We start from the raw sequence: 5,872 nt of genomic DNA, 5'->3' as shown, positions 1-5,872 counted from the left end.
TGAAAAGGCTTGAGTTAAAATCACATAGATAAGTCCTCAGAGAGATAAGAGAGTCAGCAGTGCCTTTGGAGAGCGTATTAAGTAGAGGCCAGATGGAATTCAGCCCAAGGACATTCCCCTCTTCCTAGCCTCCCCAGGTGAGAAAGGAGAGGCATCAATATGTGTTCAGTATCTTGTGATCCAATTCTGTACTTCAGCCACTAGCAAACTCACAGGTCATTCTCATTCGTATTTTTAACTAACATTAAGCATTAGATAATCAAGCTTTATCAAAATCATTATTTTCTCAAGTAAATAGTAGGGTGTGAATTTCTACTTACATTTGAATTTTACATTTTAGCTTTTAACATAGTTCTCCAAATATGAGAATTAGCTGAAATTTTACAGATAATAATTTCATACTGGAGACGCAGGTTCAAACAGTGCTTTTTCCCTACTGACACCTGTAAGAAAGCATAATTTAAATCAATGATTAGCTTTTTCAATACAAGTAGAAAGTTATTTATTATTTTATTACTTTTTTTGCGTTGGTTATTAATGAGTTCTAATGATTTTGTTGAGGATATAGAAAATCTGAAAAACTTGCTTTAGGATTTATGCATTAAAAATATAATAAAAATTTGAAGACTCATATTTGCAGATGATTCTGGCCCTCTGCTGACCCTCTGCTGTTAGTCTCCTAGCAGCCATATTGTTTAGCAAACTATGTGCTTCTATTTGCTTATCATCTTATCTCATGTATTATCAAAGCGGTAACCTATAGGGACTGTTAAAGATTCATGTTTTACCTTCCAGTTTGATTGGAATAAGGAAATTCTTCTAAAGTAGATAGCCACAAGAAAAGCACTTATCTTAACAGAATGGAAAACAAGTCTTCTGGCTTGCAAGGTTGACTCATTACAGAAAAGAGCAGCCTTAACTGGAGTGAGAATGGGAGAAACTAAAGGGGAAAGATCAAAAAAGGCCTGGAGAAGGAATGAACATGCTTTCCTTGCCCAGATGGAGGGTATGATGAGGAAAAGCAGCAGAAATGTAGATGAAGAAAGTAGACCCTGAATGGGCTCCTGAGCTGGAAATGAAGCCAGAAATAAAGCAGTTGCACAAGGTGATGTGCTGGTGCCTTGGCAGGATGTGAAAATCCTTGGCCCTCTCTGATTTGGAGTGTTATTCACATGTGACTCTTTTGTAGGCACAGTACAGGCTTGGTTCCTGTTCATGGGATTTTCTGTTCATGAAACTTCTTTCCACAGTGTGTGATTAGTTCCTGTGCTGACCTGGTAGAAGTGCTTTGGTGAATGAAGGTTCACCCGTGGTTTTGAGAAAGAAAGGAGTGGTTTCAGCTCCTTTGGCTTGATGGCTTTCTGAGAACTGAGGCTTCGTCAGATACTCTGCTAATTTCTTCTGAGTCTTTCACATGACCTTTCCAAGGGCATAATTTTAACTAAACATGAGACTAAAGCTAACTGGACTGTTTTAAAGTAATTACTCTGCAATATCACTAAGGTTCATCTGGCCATTATGTCATTCATACAGTGTGGCTCATGAGCAACTGCTCAGAGTCCTGAGAAATGGAAGAGGGACTGTATCTTCTCAGAGGCCACTTTATGAGCTCAGACCACCCAGACACTCAAGCACACAGAGAATTAAAATATTTAAGGCATATTTTCAGATAATGAACAATGTTTAAGCATCACAGTCTTACTTGTGTTTTTATACTGACCAAAGACATCCTTTTTATTTCATTTTCCCCTTATTTTCTAAATGCATGATTAAAATGACAGAACTTGGCTTAGCTTGAAACCAAGGCTAGACCTTCAGAATCTTTGATTTTGAATCAAAGTTGAATAAAGCATTTTTAACTTCCACTTAATATAAACATAATGTTTAGCCTCTACTCAAACCCAGACCTTTCCTCCTTTTTAAAAGCCTTTATAGACGAACTCTCATTAACCTTATCCATAAATATTTAACATGTGGGTGTCTCAGAAGACCATGTCTTGTTGCACTTGTGGATACTGGCTTTTAAGGCATCACTGCACAAATTGAGATTTGTCTTATTAGAACGTCACTCTGTAAGAGGACTGGACTGCTTCCTTTTTTGTGTGTCGGAGTTGGAGTTTCAGGACGGGGGTACAGGTTGGTTATAATAGCCTTCTGGTTCCTCCCCCACTACCCCAACTCTAGCTTTATTATTATTTTTTTAAATCAAGACTGAGAAGTTGCTTTATAGATTTGGAGACCAATTGCCTCCACAGAAAAACTTCTTGAATGAAAGTGTTCAATTTTGTCCCGTCCTGGCTCACAGATTGTTCCTATTGCCAATTTCCAGATAAAACATACAGCAGTGAAAAGGAAGTTGACTCAGTAAAAGCCTTCTTGTCCTTGTCCCTCCATTGGTGATGATGGCAGAGGTTCCCACCCTTATTAAGAGGAGTCTGTTGAGGATATATATGAATATGTAGGTAAGGTAAGTTCTTTTAGAACTTGAAATGCATTCTAAATATATTGCAAAACACTGTAAAAGCAAAATATTCTCGTGGCTACAGGAATTACAGTTCCCATGTGCTGGACAAAAATGTTTCCTTGAACAAAATGGATTATTTTTATATGGGTACCTAGGCATGGACAAAAAACATTGCCATCTAAGAGTGTCTGAATTCATTTTTGCTTCTCTACATTCTCACATCATTTTCCCAGTTACCTCCACTAGACCCATTAGCATACCTGTGTTGAATTATGATCACACATGTAGGTCTGTCTCACCCACATAATATTAGGAGCTAGAATAATGTCTACTTACTCCTATAGTCTCAGTGGCTGCTTGTCCAATTTATACACAGTAGATGCTTGTCAAAGTTTACTAAACTAAAGCAATAACTTCTGCAATAATATATATACAAATGTAGAAGTGTATAAGGAAAATAAAGATTAAAGGAATCCTACCTATAAATACTTTTGCTTGTTTATATTTTCTTTGTTGTATTTTCCTCATCTTTTGATATGCACATGCCATATATATTTTTGCACCCTGCTCTTTTTACTTAATGCTTTATCATAAACATTTTTACATATCTTTACAAATCTTATAAATATCATATTTAATGAAGACCATTGGATGTTTGTACCATAATTTACTAGTATCTCCCTATTAGTGTACATTGATATTATTTATAACCTTTGCCTATTATAAATAATGCTGTCTTGAAAAATTTGTGCTTAAAAATTTATTTATATTTTGCTTAATTTCCTAAGGATGGTTTCTTAGAAGTAGAATTGCTGAGTCAGATTACCTGAATATTTTTAGGGCTCTTGATACATAATTTCCAAAAATGCTTTTCAAAATGTTTTACTCGTTTTGTTGCTGCTAACTAGATTGTATTCTAAAACTCCCATAATACTTAGGGGCTTAAAAATCATATTAGACATTTATTGTGGAATTATACAGTGCAATTTCATATGTAGGAATTCTGTCCTGAATCCTTCAAATAAAGGTCCTGTCCTGGAGACTTTTATAGTTAGCTATTTAGTAAATAATTACTCCATCAATTATTTTTCATACATTGTATTGAATTTAAAAGGAATGAATTCCCCATATTGTGTAAAGGTTGATAAAATACCTAAGTTTTCAAAGAAAAAGTACTCTTCTAGTGAAGCTGTTTGGTACACTGTACATTACCAGGCACAGCGCAGGCCTATTTGTTTCTTCCCCTTAAATCATTACAGAGATGCAATTAGCCTCCAAAATTAATAGCCTAGAAAAAAATTCTCCCCTTAATATCATTCCACTTTGAGATCCTTGGAAGAACAATCCATTCACACAAATAATGGTTTTTATTTATTCTTGTTATGATCCATTGAAGTGTTGAAACTTTCCCTCAGGACATGAGAAAAGGCTTAAGAGTTTTTTTAATCTCCACATTTTGTCAAGGTGGTTAAGTCCATTAAACATGAATAGCCAATTCTAAACATTCTCACTGGAGATTTTACTCAAGTTCCTTTTAGGAAGACTTCAGTGTCATCATCTCTAAGATGAAGTTGATGGACAAGAGGAATGTATAAGTTCCTCCCAACTTAATAATATTGTAGGTTTTGATCACTTTTCTGAAGAAGATGTTTATGGAGAATTCATATTTGAGATTTAGATATATGATATCTGAGAGGATAGTGCAGTTCAAATCTGGAAAAAACTTGCTTTAACTAGCATGTTGACCATCATGAACAGTAGCATCTGGGCTCTGTGCTAGGGACCAAGTATTTAAAGAGGTAGAAGAACTGGACTGTTTTCTCTAAAGTTGGGAAGATTGATTTATCTCCCCAGTCTCGTTGGAGATGGAGGACATCAATGCAAAAGATAAATGACGATACAAGACATTAAGAGGTCAGTGGTGTTTTGTGGTTTTTTTAAAAATGTTTTTTAAAATTTATTTTTGAGAGACAGAGAGAGACAGCGTGAGCAGGGAGGGTCAGAGAGAGAGGGAGACGCAGAATCTGAAGCAGGCTCCAGGCTCTGAGCTAGCTGTCAGCACAGAGCCCGATGCGGGGCTTGAACCCATGAACTGTGAGATCATGACCTGAGCTGAAGCTGGACGCTTAGCCGACTGAGCCACCCAGGCACCCGGTCAGTGGTGTTTTGAGTATGACTGCAAAATCTAGAACACTTATTTCTATGCACAGCAAAGAGGCAGATGAGGGCACACGTAGGAGCTCTGTGTCAATGGTATTATCAAGAATGTGAATATTAGTCTTATTGGTTTTATTGGTTAAAAATTAGCCTTTGATATTCAAAGTGTCAGTTGGATTAAAGAACATACTCTGGATACATAGTTAAAGAATAGTCTGTATCATCTGACAAGTTCAATTAGTGTGTACATGGACAGCTTCATGAAAGTATTCTCTTAAAGCTTGAAAGAGAATAGATTGGACAGTTAAAGAAAGTGCTGTTTCATATATGAATGCTTCAGTTGTTGAGGTGTGGCAGGGCAAAATTACTATGTTTATAATAAGATGATAAAAACATAGGGTACTCTAAAGGGAAATGAGGAAACTGTGAGTTTCCAATTCTTTCTCTGTGAACAGTATTTCTAAGGTCATCCCTGCACATCCCTTTCCCAGCTGCCCTCTTCACCTAACATTCTTTGTCCCTTTGGTGGTACCATTAGAGACAGAGCACTTTCTTAGAGAGACTAGGGTCTGATCCCAAAAGATAAAATTTCATTTTAAAACTCTAAGCAAAAGGCCTCACACTTAGTAAGTGCCTAATATTGACATAATTTGGGGTAGGAAAACACAAGGAAGGTCATTTATCATGGCTTAAACTCAAAATTCAACAAAACACAACAAAATTACCTATCAAAAATGAACATTAGGGAGCACCTGGGTGGCTCAGTTGGTTAAGCATCAGACCAGCTCAGGTCATGATCTCGTGTTTCATGGCTTCAAGCCCCACATCAGGCTCTGTGCTGACAGCTCAGAGCCTGGAGCCTGCTTCTGATTCTGTGTCTCAACTCTCTCTCTGCTTCTACCCCACTCATGCTCTGTCTCTCTCTCTCTCAAAAATAAATAAACATTAAATTTTTAAAAATAAATGAACACTAGTAAAAGTTTCTACAATAACTTAAAGTCAGGCATATAAAATTTTTGGTTTCAGATCCAAAATGATCTGCCTTCTCTTGAGGTTATGAAAATTCCATTAGCTGGATAGTTGATACCTGTCACAACGCAGCATTTTATATACTGTTAAGTGAAACTTCAATACAATCTAAGTTTATTTTGGGAGTGTTTGCTGTATCATTGGATTTAATGAAATGTTTAGAGGTGCAGTAGGCATGACTTTGAGTATATAATGAAAGAAAATGCAAAGTGCTTATTGATT

Source organism: Suricata suricatta, chromosome 6 (genome assembly GCF_006229205.1).
Source record: "Suricata suricatta isolate VVHF042 chromosome 6, meerkat_22Aug2017_6uvM2_HiC, whole genome shotgun sequence".
NCBI classification, from domain to species: domain Eukaryota; kingdom Metazoa; phylum Chordata; class Mammalia; order Carnivora; family Herpestidae; genus Suricata; species Suricata suricatta.
Note: the sequence above shows the minus strand (reverse complement) of the source record.